Source organism: Drosophila sechellia, unplaced genomic scaffold, assembly GCF_004382195.2.
Source record: "Drosophila sechellia strain sech25 unplaced genomic scaffold, ASM438219v1 Y_421, whole genome shotgun sequence".
In the NCBI taxonomy this organism is placed as follows: domain Eukaryota; kingdom Metazoa; phylum Arthropoda; class Insecta; order Diptera; family Drosophilidae; genus Drosophila; species Drosophila sechellia.
Genome location: NW_022611422.1, coordinates 35,001 through 51,484, shown reverse-complemented (window position 1 = coordinate 51,484; position 16,484 = coordinate 35,001). Strand labels below are relative to the sequence as shown.

Sequence of the window (16,484 nt, the reverse complement as noted above, 5' to 3'; positions counted from 1 at the left end):
CTATAATCTCTTAATATATAAGAGAATAGACCGTATGTTGGTGGCAAACGGAATTGAAAATACCCGCTTTGAGGACAGCGGGTTCAAAAACTACTATAGGTAGGCAGTGGTTGCCGACCTCCCGCATTATTCGAAATATTTATTTCGGATTATGTTTATATTGGTTACATAAAATAAAGTATATTATTATCCGTACAAATTTGTTTCTCAGTTCTATAGAACACGGGACTTGGCTCCGCGGATAATAGGAATATACGCTTTTTAGATAATATCGTTGAAACAAAAGTCAAGTTTCTATTATATATAGAATAACAAATCGTTTCCATATATTATCGTTAATTTTTGGAGGCAGGCAAATATTAATTTATTACCTGCCGTATAGTTGGATTATTATATCGTTACGGTATAATACAAATATGGATTCTTATGAAAGAAATATAAAATTATATATTAAATGTGGAAATATTATCATATGCGCTTGGTTTTATGTTATATATTACCAGAGAGATATATGAAAAGAGATAAATTTTAAATTTATCTTCAAAATGCAAATGATTTAACTTAATATTTATATTGGTTAAACAAAAATTGTACATGTGTGGATACAATAATTATGTATGTTGGAAATAAAATGATATTTTATAATGAAATATGTATATATAAAAAGATAAAATTATAGAAACATATATATTACAATAATTATATGAAATTCTTGTTATATTGGTAAAACAAGTATAAATTAAAAATGAAAATATGGATTACGAATGCTATATAAAAATGGCCGTAATCGAATAGATTTTTTACTTATATTTATATATTTAAAATTTTACCCAAAGGCGAAATATTGAATTTTATTCAATATAATAAAAATCATGGAATTATATAAAGTGAAAAATCTATATATCTATTATATTGCTTATTTCGATTCAAAAAATATGAATGGAATATGAAGGAAAAACATTATTCTGGTTGATCCTGCCAGTAGTTATATGCTTGTCTCAAAGATTAAGCCATGCATGTCTAAGTACACACGAATTAAAAGTGAAACCGCAAAAGGCTCATTATATCAGTTATGGTTCCTTAGATCGTTAACAGTTACTTGGATAACTGTGGTAATTCTAGAGCTAATACATGCAATTAAAACATGAACCTTATGGGACATGTGCTTTTATTAGGCTAAAACCAAGCGATCGCAAGATCGTTATATTGGTTGAACTCTAGATAACATGCAGATCGTATGGTCTTGTACCGACGACAGATCTTTCAAATGTCTGCCCTATCAACTTTTGATGGTAGTATCTAGGACTACCATGGTTGCAACGGGTAACGGGGAATCAGGGTTCGATTCCGGAGAGGGAGCCTGAGAAACGGCTACCACATCTAAGGAAGGCAGCAGGCGCGTAAATTACCCACTCCCAGCTCGGGAGGTAGTGACGAAAAATAACAATACAGGACTCATATCCGAGGCCCTGTAATTGGAATGAGTACACTTTAAATCCTTTAACAAGGACCAATTGGAGGGCAAGTCTGGTGCCAGCAGCCGCGGTAATTCCAGCTCCAATAGCGTATATTAAAGTTGTTGCGGTTAAAACGTTCGTAGTTGAACTTGTGCTTCATACGGGTAGTACAACTTACAATTGTGGTTAGTACTATACCTTTATGTATGTAAGCGTATTACCGGTGGAGTTCTTATATGTGATTAAATACTTGTATTTTTTCATATGTTCCTCCTATTTAAAAACCTGCACTAGTGCTCTTAAACGAGTGTTATTGTGGGCCGGTACTATTACTTTGAACAAATTAGAGTGCTTAAAGCAGGCTTCAAATGCCTGAATATTCTGTGCATGGGATAATGAAATAAGACCTCTGTTCTGCTTTCATTGGTTTTCAGATCAAGAGGTAATGATTAATAGAAGCAGTTTGGGGGCATTAGTATTACGACGCGAGAGGTGAAATTCTTGGACCGTCGTAAGACTAACTTAAGCGAAAGCATTTGCCAAAGATGTTTTCATTAATCAAGAACGAAAGTTAGAGGTTCGAAGGCGATCAGATACCGCCCTAGTTCTAACCATAAACGATGCCAGCTAGCAATTGGGTGTAGCTACTTTTATGGCTCTCTCAGTCGCTTCCCGGGAAACCAAAGCTTTTGGGCTCCGGGGGAAGTATGGTTGCAAAGCTGAAACTTAAAGGAATTGACGGAAGGGCACCACCAGGAGTGGAGCCTGCGGCTTAATTTGACTCAACACGGGAAAACTTACCAGGTCCGAACATAAGTGTGTAAGACAGATTGATAGCTCTTTCTCGAATCTATGGGTGGTGGTGCATGGCCGTTCTTAGTTCGTGGAGTGATTTGTCTGGTTAATTCCGATAACGAACGAGACTCAAATATATTAAATAGATATCTTCAGGATTATGGTGCTGAAGCTTATGTAGCCTTCATTCATGGTGGCAGTAAAATGTTTATTGTGTTTGAATGTGTTTATGTAAGTGGAGCCGTACCTGTTGGTTTGTCCCATTATAAGGACACTAGCTTCTTAAATGGACAAATAGCGTCTAGCAATAATGAGATTGAGCAATAACAGGTCTGTGATGCCCTTAGATGTCCTGGGCTGCACGCGCGCTACAATGAAAGTATCAACGTGTATTTCCTAGACCGAGAGGTCCGGGTAAACCGCTGAACCACTTTCATGCTTGGGATTGTGAACTGAAACTGTTCACATGAACTTGGAATTCCCAGTAAGTGTGAGTCATTAACTCGCATTGATTACGTCCCTGCCCTTTGTACACACCGCCCGTCGCTACTACCGATTGAATTATTTAGTGAGGTCTCCGGACGTGATCACTGTGACGCCTTGCGTGTTACGGTTGTTTCGCAAAAGTTGACCGAACTTGATTATTTAGAGGAAGTAAAAGTCGTAACAAGGTTTCCGTAGGTGAACCTGCGGAAGGATCATTATTGTATAATATCCTTATCGTTAATAAATATTTGTTATAATACAAATAAATACAATTTACCAAAATAAAAATATTACAAAATGATTCCACGGAATCAAAAGTTAAAGTCAAAATAAAATGAAGATGGCTTTTATTTTATATGTGGGGCTTGGCAACCTCATAAAAAGACTTTAACATTATTAATGTTGCTGTGCGTATTTGTGGCAGTACTTACTACAACAACGGCGTTTCCTATAAAAACAAATTCTCGAAAATGGAAATCGAAGAAACTAAACTAAATTCGAAAGTAGAAGTCGAATTAAAATAAAAATAATTTTGAATGTGTGGTAATCAAAATAAGTGTGTGTGTATATGGACCATAATATACACGCGTTGCGAATATGTATTGTTCATCTATGTTATGAGCATACGTTGGCTAATGCAACAACCTAAAATATACAATGTTTGTACCTGTCATCCATCAGGTTAATGTTTTATATAAATTTTGCAGTATGTGTCACCCAAAATAGCAAACCATAACCAGATTATTATGATACATAATGCTTATATGAAACTAAGACATTTCGCAACATTTATTTTAGGTATAAAAATAAATTTATTGAAGGAATTGATATATGCCAGTAAAATGGTGTATTTTTAATTTCTTTCAATAAAAACAATATTGACATTATATAAAATTGAATTATAAAACTCTAAGCGGTGGATCACTCGGCTCATGGGTCGATGAAGAACGCAGCAAACTGTGCGTCATCGTGTGAACTGCAGGACACATGAACATCGACATTTTGAACGCATATCGCAGTCCATGCTGTTATGTACTTTAATTAATTTTATAGTGCTGCTTGGACTACATATGGTTGAGGGTTGTAAGACTATGCTAATTAAGTTGTTTATAAATTTTTTATAAGCATATGGTATATTATTGGATTAAATAATGATTTTATTCATAATATTAAAAAAGAAATGAAAAACATTATCTCACATTTGAATGTGAAAAACGAAGAGAAATATTTTCTTTTTCAATCAAATAATACTGAGAAATGTCTAGCATAAAAAATTGAAATATTTTTCATCTAGAATTGTCTCTTATTAATGATTCGGAAAAAGAAAAATCTTGGTTTTGTTATTATTCTTCGTTGGTTCGTTAAATGGATAAAAATGACTTTGCTTACAAGAACTATTGGAACTATTTATAACGAATTTAATTGATTGTTTTATCATTTATATATAAAGAATTTATGGCAAAATATAGTTATATATACAACCTCAACTCATATGGGACTACCCCCTGAATTTAAGCATATTAATTAGGGGAGGAAAAGAAACTAACAAGGATTTTCTTAGTAGCGGCGAGCGAAAAGAAAACAGTTCAGCACTAAGTCACTTTGTCTATATGGCAAATGTGAGATGCAGTGTATGGAGCGTCAATATTCTAGTATGAGAAATTAATGATTTAAGTCCTTCTTAAATGAGGCCATTTACCCATAGAGGGTGCCAGGCCCGTATAACGTTAATGATTGCTAGATGATGTTTCCAAAGAGTCGTGTTGCTTGATAGTGCAGCACTAAGTGGGTGGTAAACTCCATCTAAAACTAAATATAACCATGAGACCGATAGTAAACAAGTACCGTGAGGGAAAGTTGAAAAGAACTCTGAATAGAGAGTTAAACAGTACGTGAAACTGCTTAGAGGTTAAGCCCGATGAACCTGAATATCCGTTATGGAAAATTCATCATTAAAATTGTAATATTTAAATAATATTATTAAGAATAATGTGCATTTTTTCCATATAAGGACATTGTAATCTATTAGCATATCCCAAATTTATCATAAAATATAACTTATAGTTTATTCCAATTAAATTGCTTGCATTTTAACACAGAATAAATGTTATTAATTTGATAAAGTGCTGATAGATTTATATTATTACAGAGCGTTAATTTTTCGGAATTATATAATGGCATAATTATCATTGATTTTTGTGTTTATTATATGCTCTTGTATGATTAACAATGCGAAAGATTCAGGATACCTTCGGGACCCGTCTTGAAACACGGACCAAGGAGTCTAACATATGTGCAAGTTATTGGGATGTAAACCTAATAGCGTAATTAACTTGACTAATAATGGGATTAGTTTTTTAGCTATTTATAGCTAATTAACACAATCCCGGGGCGTTCTATATAGTTATGTATAATGTATATTTATATTATTTATGCCTCTAACTGGAACGTACCTTGAGCATATATGCTGTGACCCGAAAGATGGTGAACTATACTTGATCAGGTTGAAGTCAGGGGAAACCCTGATGGAAGACCGAAACAGTTCTGACGTGCAAATCGATTGTCAGAATTGAGTATAGGGGCGAAAGACCAATCGAACCATCTAGTAGCTGGTTCCTTCCGAAGTTTCCCTCAGGATAGCTGGTGCATTTTAATATTATATAAAATAATCTTATCTGGTAAAGCGAATGATTAGAGGCCTTAGGGTCGAAACGATCTTAACCTATTCTCAAACTTTAAATGGGTAAGAACCTTAACTTTCTTGATATGAAGTTCAAGGTTATGATATAATGTGCCCAGTGGGCCACTTTTGGTAAGCAGAACTGGCGCTGTGGGATGAACCAAACGTAATGTTACGGTGCCCAAATTAACAACTCATGCAGATACCATGAAAGGCGTTGGTTGCTTAAAACAGCAGGACGGTGATCATGGAAGTCGAAATCCGCTAAGGAGTGTGTAACAACTCACCTGCCGAAGCAACTAGCCCTTAAAATGGATGGCGCTTAAGTTGTATACCTATACATTACCGCTAAAGTAGATGATTTATATTACTTGTGATATAAATTTTGAAACTTTAGTGAGTAGGAAGGTACAATGGTATGCGTAGAAGTGTTTGGCGTAAGCCTGCATGGAGCTGCCATTGGTACAGATCTTGGTGGTAGTAGCAAATAATCGAATGAGACCTTGGAGGACTGAAGTGGAGAAGGGTTTCGTGTGAACAGTGGTTGATCACGAGTTAGTCGGTCCTAAGTTCAAGGCGAAAGCCGAAAATTTTCAAGTAAAACAAAAATGCCTAACTATATAAACAAAGCGAATATAATACACTTGAATAATTTTGAACGAAAGGGAATACGGTTCCAATTCCGTAACCTGTTGAGTATCCGTTTGTTATTAAATATGGGCCTCGTGCTCATCCTGGCAACAGGAACGACCATAAAGAAGCCGTCGAGAGATATCGGAAGAGTTTTCTTTTCTGTTTTATAGCCGTACTACCATGGAAGTCTTTCGCAGAGAGATATGGTAGATGGGCTAGAAGAGCATGACATATACTGTTGTGTCGATATTTTCTCCTCGGACCTTGAAAATTTATGGTGGGGACACGCAAACTTCTCAACAGGCCGTACCAATATCCGCAGCTGGTCTCCAAGGTGAAGAGTCTCTAGTCGATAGAATAATGTAGGTAAGGGAAGTCGGCAAATTAGATCCGTAACTTCGGGATAAGGATTGGCTCTGAAGATTGAGATAGTCGGGCTTGATTGGGAAACAATAACATGGTTTATGTGCTCGTTCTGGGTAAATAGAGTTTCTAGCATTTATGTTAGTTACTTGTTCCCCGGATAGTTTAGTTACGTAGCCAATTGTGGAACTTTCTTGCTAAAATTTTTAAGAATACTATTTGGGTTAAACCAATTAGTTCTTATCAATTATAACGATTATCAATTAACAATCAATTCAGAACTGGCACGGACTTGGGGAATCCGACTGTCTAATTAAAACAAAGCATTGTGATGGCCCTAGCGGGTGTTGACACAATGTGATTTCTGCCCAGTGCTCTGAATGTCAAAGTGAAGAAATTCAAGTAAGCGCGGGTCAACGGCGGGAGTAACTATGACTCTCTTAAGGTAGCCAAATGCCTCGTCATCTAATTAGTGACGCGCATGAATGGATTAACGAGATTCCTACTGTCCCTATACGCCCGATATACGGGGCGTTGCTGGCGAGGGTGCAAGCTAGACACTAATGTTTAGCTTCATCCAAGCGAACTGTGGCCGAGGCCGAGCTGCGACCATCGAGCTCGGAGTCCGACTCAGGAGATCGGAGTCTATGTTCGCGCTGGTGCAGGAGCCGTATCTCGACGGGGACGGAATGGATGTGCTGCCTGAAGGAATGAGAATTTTCATCGATCGGCGAGGGAAGGCAGCCATCCTAGTGGATCACCAGGAAGCCATCTGTATGCCAGTGGAGACCCTCACCACAGATTATGGCGTATGTCTGGTCGTGAAAGGGAGTTTTGGCTCAATCTTCCTTTGCGCCGCATACTGCCAGTATGATGCACCTCTGGAACCGTACATCCGGTACATGGATGCGGTCCTGCTGCAGGCCAGCAGAACCCCCGCAATCCTGGGCCTCGACGCGAATGCAGTGTCCCCCATGTGGCTTAGCAAACTCTCTCGTCATGCCGAGGGGCAAGCTAACTACAGACGGGGTGAGCTGCTGTCAGAGTGGATGCTGGAGGCAAGAGTCGCCGCCCTAAACCAGTCAACAGAGGTGTACACGTTCGATAATTACAGAGCTACAAGCGATATCGACGTGACAATCGTCAATGAGGCAGCATCTATGTGGGCCACATATGAGTGGAGAGTGGACGAGTGGGAATTGAGTGACCACAACATCATTACTGTTGTGGCCGAACCAACTACCGCGCGCGCAGTTGAGAGCATAGCTCCTGTGCCGTCCTGGAACTTCTCCAATGCACGTTGGCGATTGTTCAAGGAGGAAATGGTGAGTAGAGCAGCCGAACTTCCGGAAAACTTCTCAGAGTCGCCGTTGGACCAGCAAGTTTCGACCCTGCGCAGTATAGTACATAATGTATGTGATATTGCGCTGGGAAGAAAGTCCATCCGATTGCCCAGCAGGAGAGCACGTTGGTGGACTGCCGACCTCTGTGATGCAAGGCGCGAAGTCCGGAGACTTCGTCGCCTACTTCAAAATGGAAGGCGTCATGATGATGATGCCGCAATAGAGCGTGTATTGGTCGACCTGAGGCGGGCCTCAGCCAACTACAAGAAGCTCATTTGGAGGGCGAAAATGGATGAGTGGAAACGCTTCGTGGGAGATCATGCCGACGACCCATGGGGGCGCGTCTATAAGATTTGCCGAGGCCGCAGGAAGTGCACGGAGATTGGGTGCCTCCGCGTGAATGGCGAGATGATCACCGATTGGGGTGACTGTGCACGAGTGCTCCTCCGCAATTTCTTCCCAGTTGCGGAGTCCGAAGCACCGACTGCCATCGCGGAGGAAGTCCCACCGGCCCTCGAAGTATTCGAGGTTGATGCATGTGTTGCCCGGTTGAAGAGCAGGCGCTCTCCCGGCTTGGACGGCATTAATGGCACTATCTGCAAGGCAGTCTGGCGCGCCATACCCGAGCACCTTGCATCGTTGTTTTCCCGATGCATCCGATTAGGATACTTTCCCGCTGAGTGGAAGTGCCCACGAGTTGTCTCGCTGCTCAAAGGGCCAGATAAGGACAAATGTGAGCCCTCCTCATATAGAGGAATATGCTTGCTACCAGTCTTTGGTAAGGTGCTCGAGGCCATCATGGTGAATCGTGTGAGAGAAGTTCTTCCGGAAGGCTGCAGATGGCAATTTGGATTTCGCCAAGGACGATGTGTGGAGGATGCTTGGAGGCACGTGAAGAGCAGTGTTTGTGCCAGCCCGGCGCAATACGTGCTCGGCACATTCGTGGACTTCAAAGGAGCATTCGACAACGTCGAATGGAGTGCTGCACTCCGCCGACTAGCCGACTTGGGATGCCGGGAGATGGGCTTGTGGCAGAGCTTTTTCTCCGGCCGAAGAGCAGTGATCCGAAGCAGTTCCGGTACTGTGGATGTACCGGTAACTAGAGGCTGCCCGCAGGGGTCAATCAGTGGCCCATTTATCTGGGACATACTGATGGATGTACTGCTTCAGCGTCTCCAGCCGTATTGCCAGCTGAGTGCATACGCGGATGACTTGCTGCTTCTCGTCGAGGGAAATTCCCGAGCTGAGCTAGAGGAAAAAGGTGCAGAGCTGATGTCCATCGTAGAAGCGTGGGGAGCGGAAGTTGGCGTTACCGTCTCGACCAGCAAGACGGTAATAATGCTGCTGAAAGGTGCCTTGAGACGTGCGCCTACGGTGAGGTTTGCTGGAGCGAACCTTCCGTATGTGCGTAGCTGTCGGTACCTTGGCATCACGGTCAGTGAAGGAATGAAATTCCTCACGCACATAGCTTCGCTTCGCCAGCGGATGACCGGAGTCGTTGGAGCATTGGCGCGTGTGCTTCGAGCCGACTGGGGCTTCAGTCCTCGAGCCAGGCGGACCATATATGACGGACTCATGGCACCTTGTGTGCTGTTTGGTGCCCCGGTATGGTATGACACCGCCGAACAGGTAGCCGCCCGGAGACGACTAGCCTCCTGCCAGAGGCTAATCCTGCTTGGATGCCTTTCGGTATGCCGAACAGTGTCCACAGTGGCACTGCAGGTACTTGGCGGAGCTCCCCCGCTTGACTTGGCTGCTAAGTTTTTAGCGGTCAAGTACAAGCTGAAGCGTGGATACCCGCTGGAGGAGAACGACTGGCTATACGGCGAGGACACTACGTGTCTAAGCTGGAAGCAGAGGAAGACTCGCCTAGAGGAGTGCTTGCTGCAGAATTGGCAAAACAGATGGGATGACGACAGCGAACCAGGACGGGTGACGCACAAGTTCATCCCATACGTCACTCTCGCCTATCGAGATCCAAGCTTTGGATTCTCGATGAGGACGTCTTTCCTGCTGACAGGTCACGGGTCGTTTAACGCATTTTTGCAAGGGAGAGCCCTCAGCGATACCACTGCTTGCGCTTGTGGTGATCCATATGAGGACTGGATGCACATATTGTGCGCTTGTCCTCTATATGCAGATTTGCGAAACCTCGATGGACTTGGAGTGCAGCGCCTTGGCGAAAACTGGACCTTCAATAGAATCCTGGAAGATCAGCAGAGGATTCAACGGCTGGCAGCGTTTGCGGACGAGGTGTTCCGTAGGAGGAGGGGTATTTAGCCCAAAACTTCGCCGTGTGGTTAGCGGGCGAGAATACTTCCACAGCCCGCTATTGCTTGTCGTAAGAGGCGACTAATATAGCGACTGGTTCCTCTAACCATGCTTGTCGGAGCAAAAGGAGGAGGCCCACCGAGCCTCTCTTTCGGTACCACGGGTTGTGCTGCTCCAAGACAGCACATTGAGGTAGGCCCCCTGGTGGGAGTATCGTGGTGGCTGTGGTTGATACCCATATCGCGGGTAGAGCCTTCGTGTTCGACGTTTGAGTTACGGTGCTAGTTGCGCAAAACTCGGGTGCTGTGACCCAGAGATCAGTAGAGATTTTAGGTAGATCTCGCTCCTCAGCAAGGGGGAGTGCTTGCCCGGCAAGCAAGTACTCGAATTGCTACCGGGGTGGTCGCTATGTACATAGCTATAGCTTCCAGTCCGGGACGTTTGTCTGGCGTATCCAGACTCATGCACCATGTTGATACATGCACCACTTGTGGGTGTTCAGGGTGTCGTGGTTGTAATCCCTTCAGTGTGGAACACGCCACGTAAAACAAGTTCGGAGAGGTCCGAAAGTCACTGTCCCTATCTACTATCTAGCGAAACCACAGCCAAGGGAACGGGCTTGGAATAATTAGCGGGGAAAGAAGACCCTTTTGAGCTTGACTCTAATCTGGCAGTGTAAGGAGACATAAGAGGTGTAGAATAAGTGGGAGATATTAGACCTCGGTTTGGTATCGTCAATGAAATACCACTACTCTTATTGTTTCCTTACTTACTTGATTAAATGGAACGTGTATCATTTCCTAGCCATTATACGGATATATTTATTATATCTTATGGTATTGGGTTTTGATGCAAGCTTCTTGATCAAAGTATCACGAGTTTGTTATATAATCGCAAACAAATTCTTTAATAAAACGATGCATTTATGTATTTTTGATTTGAAAATTTGGTATAACTCCAATTACTCAGGTATGATCCAATTCAAGGACATTGCCAGGTAGGGAGTTTGACTGGGGCGGTACATCTCTCAAATAATAACGGAGGTGTCCCAAGGCCAGCTCAGTGCGGACAGAAACCACACATAGAGCAAAAGGGCAAATGCTGACTTGATCTCGGTGTTCAGTACACACAGGGACAGCAAAAGCTCGGCCTATCGATCCTTTTGGTTTAAAGAGTTTTTAACAAGAGGTGTCAGAAAAGTTACCATAGGGATAACTGGCTTGTGGCGGCCAAGCGTTCATAGCGACGTCGCTTTTTGATCCTTCGATGTCGGCTCTTCCTATCATTGTGAAGCAAAATTCACCAAGCGTTGGATTGTTCACCCATGCAAGGGAACGTGAGCTGGGTTTAGACCGTCGTGAGACAGGTTAGTTTTACCCTACTAATGACAAAACGTTGTTGCGACAGCATTCCTGCGTAGTACGAGAGGAACCGCAGGTACGGACCAATGGCACAATACTTGTTCGAGCGAACAGTGGTATGACGCTACGTCCGTTGGATTATGCCTGAACGCCTCTAAGGTCGTATCCGTGCTGGACTGCAATGATAAATAAGGGGCAATTTGCATTGTATGGCTTCTAAACCATTTAAAGTTTATAATTTATTTTATAAACGACAATGGATGTGATGCCAATGTAATTTGTAACATAGTAAATTAGGAGGATCTTCGATCACCTGATGCCGCGCTAGTTACATATAAAAGCATTATTTAATACAATGACAAAGCCTAGAATCAATTGTAAACGACTTTTGTAACAGGCAAGGTGTTGTAAGTGGTTGAGCAGCTGCCATACTGCGATCCACTGAAGCTTATCCTTTGCTTGATGATTCGATAAATAAATGATTTTTTCCTGTAGCCAAACACCTCGTCATCAATTTAGTGACGCATATGATATTGTCCCTATCATATAATTAATATAAAGACTTTAATGGATTGTGTCAAGTTGCCAAACACCTCGTCATCAATTTAGTGACGCATATGATATTGTCCCTATCATATAATTAATATACAGACTTTAATGAATTGTGTCAAGTTGCCAAACACCTCGTCATCAATTTAGTGACGCATATGATATTGTCCTTATCATATAATTTTTGATATAAAGACTTTAAAGAATTGAATCAAGTTGCCAAACACCTCGTCATCAATTTAGTGACGCATATGATATTGTCCCTATCATATAATTAATATAAAGACTTTAATGGATTGTGTCAAGTTGCCAAACACCTCGTCATCAATTTAGTGACGCATATGATATTGTCCCTATCATATAATTAATATAAAGACTTTAATGAATTGTGTCAAGTTGCCAAACACCTCGTCATCAATTTAGTGACGCATATGATATTGTCCCTATCATATAATTAATATAAAGACTTTAATGGATTGTGTCAAGTTGCCAAACACCTCGTCATCAATTTAGTGACGCATATGATATTGTCCCTATCATATAATTAATATAAAGACTTTAATGGATTGTGTCAAGTTGCCAAACACCTCGTCATCAATTTAGTGACGCATATGATATTGTCCCTATCATATAATTAATATAAAGACTTTAATGAATTGTGTCAAGTTGCCAAACACCTCGTCATCAATTTAGTGACGCATATGATATTGTCCCTATCATATAATTTTTGATATAAAGACTTTAAAGAATTGTATCAAGTTGCCAAACACCTCGTCATCAATTTAGTGACGCATATGATATTGTCCCTATCATATAATTAATATACAGACTTTAATGAATTGTGTCAAGTTGCCAAACACCTCGTCATCAATTTAGTGACGCATATGATATTGTCCTTATCATATAATTTTTGATATAAAGACTTTAAAGAATTGAATCAAGTTGCCAAACACCTCGTCATCAATTTAGTGACGCATATGATATTGTCCCTATCATATAATTAATATAAAGACTTTAATGGATTGTGTCAAGTTGCCAAACACCTCGTCATCAATTTAGTGACGCATATGATATTGTCCCTATCATATAATTAATATAAAGACTTTAATGAATTGTGTCAAGTTGCCAAACACCTCGTCATCAATTTAGTGACGCATATGATATTGTCCTTATCATATAATTTTTGATATAAAGACTTTAAAGAATTGTATCAAGTTGCCAAACACCTCGTCATCAATTTAGTGACGCATATGATATTGTCCCTATCATATAATTAATATAAAGACTTTAATGGATTGTGTCAAGTTGCCAAACACCTCGTCATCAATTTAGTGACGCATATGATATTGTCCTTATCATATAATTTTTGATATAAAGACTTTAAAGAATTGTATCAAGTTGCCAAACACCTCGTCATCAATTTAGTGACGCATATGATATTGTCCCTATCATATAATTAATATACAGACTTTAATGAATTGTGTCAAGTTGCCAAACACCTCGTCATCAATTTAGTGACGCATATGATATTGTCCCTATCATATAATTTTTGATATATAGACTTTAAAGAATTGTATCAAGTTGCCAAACACCTCGTCATCAATTTAGTGACGCATATGATATTGTCCCTATCATATAATTAATATAAAGACTTTAATGGATTGTGTCAAGTTGCCAAACACCTCGTCATCAATTTAGTGACGCATATGATATTGTCCTTATTATATAATTTTTGATATAAAGACTTTAAAGAATTGTATCAAGTTGCCAAACACCTCGTCATCAATTTAGTGACGCATATGATATTGTCCCTATCATATAATTAATATACAGACTCTAATGAATTGTGTCAAGTTGCCAAACACCTCGTCATCAATTTAGTGACGCATATGATATTGTCCCTATCATATAATTTTTGATATAAAGACTTTAAAGAATTGTATCAAGTTGCCAAACACCTCGTCATCAATTTAGTGACGCATATGATATTGTCCCTTTCATATAATTAATATAAAGACTTTAATGGATTGTGTCAAGTTGCCAAACACCTCGTCATCAACTACTATATTATGGTTGCGCCGACCTCTCATATTGTATTCTCTTATGTGTTCATAGGATTTTGACAATTATACGAGTAAATTAAATAATATACATATGAAAATGATTAATTATTATATGTATAAGGGAAAAAATGATGAAATATTCCCATATTATCTTAGTATTATAGAGGAAAGACCGTTGCCGACCTCTGATATTGTTCAAACTTATGTATTTATATGATTTTGGCAATTATATGAGTAAATTAAAAAATATACATATGAAAATGGTTAATTATTATATGTATATGGGAAAAAATGCTAAGATATTCCCATATTCTCTTAGTATTATAGAGAAAAGCCATTTAAGTGAGAGGGTATAGTAGTGTAAACGACCGGAATTACGACAGAGGGTTCAAAAACTACTATAGGTAGGCAGTGGTTGCCGACCTCTCATATTGTTCAAAACTTATGTATTCATATGATTTTGGCAATTGTATGAGTAAATTAAATAATATACATATGAAAATGATTAATTATTATATGTATAAGGGAAAAAATGCTGAAATATTCCCACATTCTCTTAGTATTATAGAGAAAATCCATTATAGTGAGAGGGTATAGTAGTGTAAACGACCGGAATTACGACAGAGGGTTCAAAAACTACTATAGGTAGGCAGTGGTTGCCGACCTCTCATATTGTTCAAAACTTATGTATTCATATGAATTTGGCAATTATATGAGTAAATTAAATAATATACATATGAAAATGATTAATTATTATATGTATAAGGGAAAAAATGCTGAAATATTCCCACATTCTCTTAGTATTATAGAGAAAATCCATTATAGTGAGAGGGTATAGTAGTGTAAACGACCGGAATTACGACAGAGGGTTCAAAAACTACTATAGGTAGGCAGTGGTTGCCGACCTCTCATATTGTTCAAAACTTATGTATTCATATGATTTTGGCAATTATATGATTAAATTAAATAATATACATATGAAAATGGTTAATTATTATATGTATATGGGAAAAAATGCAGAGATATTCCCATATTCTCTTAGTATTATAGAGAAAAGCCATTTAAGTGAGAGGGTATAGTAGTGTAAACGACCGGAATTACGACAGAGGGTTCAAAAACTACTATAGGTAGGCAGTGGTTGCCGACCTCTCATATTGTTCAAAACTTATGTATTCATATGATTTTGGCAATTGTATGAGTAAATTAAATAATATACATACGAAAATGATTAATTATTATATGTATATGGGAAAAAATGCAGAGATATTCCCATATTCTCTTAGTATTATAGAGAAAAGCCATTTAAGTGAGAGGGTATAGTAGTGTAAACCACCGGAATTACGACAGAGGGTTCAAAAACTACTATAGGTAGGCAGTGGTTGCCGACCTCTCATATTGTTCAAAACTTATGTATTCATATGATTTTGGCAATTGTATGAGTAAATTAAATAATATACATATGAAAATGATTAATTATTATATGTATAAGGGAAAAAATGCTGAAATATTCCCACATTCTCTTAGTATTATAGAGAAAATCCATTATAGTGAGAGGGTATAGTAGTGTAAACGACCGGAATTACGACAGAGGGTTCAAAAACTACTATAGGTAGGCAGTGGTTGCCGACCTCTCATATTGTTCAAAACTTATGTATTCATATGATTTTGGCAATTATATGATTAAATTAAATAATATACATATGAAAATGGTTAATTATTATATGTATATGGGAAAAAATGCTGAGATATTCCCATATTCTCTTAGTATTATAGAGAAAAGCCATTTAAGTGAGAGGGTATAGTAGTGTAAACGACCGGAATTACGACAGAGGGTTCAAAAACTACTATAGGTAGGCAGTGGTTGCCGACCTCTCATATTGTTCAAAACTTATGTATTCATATGATTTTGGCAATTGTATGAGTAAATTAAATAATATACATATGAAAATGATTAATTATTATATGTATAAGGGAAAAAATGCTGAAATATTCCCACATTCTCTTAGTATTATAGAGAAAATCCATTATAGTGAGAGGGTATAGTAGTGTAAACGACCGGAATTACGACAGAGGGTTCAAAAACTACTATAGGTAGGCAGTGGTTGCCGACCTCTCATATTGTTCAAAACTTATGTATTCATATGATTTTGGCAATTATATGATTAAATTAAATAATATACATATGAAAATGGTTAATTATTATATGTATATGGGAAAAAATGCTGAGATATTCCCATATTCTCTTAGTATTATAGAGAAAAGCCATTATAGTGAGAGGGTATAGTAGTGTAAACGACCGGAATTACGACAGAGGGTTCAAAAACTACTATAGGTAGGCAGTGGTTGCCGACCTCTCATATTGTTCAAAACTTATGTATTCATATGAATTTGGCAATTATATGAGTAAATTAAATAATAAACATATAAAAATTAATATTTATTATATGTATAAAAAAAAAAATAATCATATTATATATGAATAA

General features: G+C 38.9%; 2 non-coding genes and 1 pseudogene across 2 annotated transcripts; all 3 read left to right on the top strand.

Annotated features, from left to right (window-relative positions):
• The first annotated feature begins 962 nt into the window (after nucleotides 1-962).
• LOC116803498 lies at nucleotides 963-2,956 on the top strand. The gene has a single exon (XR_004363622.1). It is a non-coding gene; the product is annotated as a small subunit ribosomal RNA (ribosomal RNA).
• Nucleotides 2,957-3,643: 687 nt separating this feature from the next.
• On the top strand, nucleotides 3,644-3,822 carry LOC116803503. The gene has a single exon (XR_004363625.1). It is a non-coding gene; the product is annotated as a 5.8S ribosomal RNA (ribosomal RNA).
• Nucleotides 3,823-4,216: 394 nt separating this feature from the next.
• On the top strand, nucleotides 4,217-11,860 carry LOC116803500 (annotated as a pseudogene).
• The last annotated feature ends 4,624 nt before the right edge of the window (nucleotides 11,861-16,484 follow it).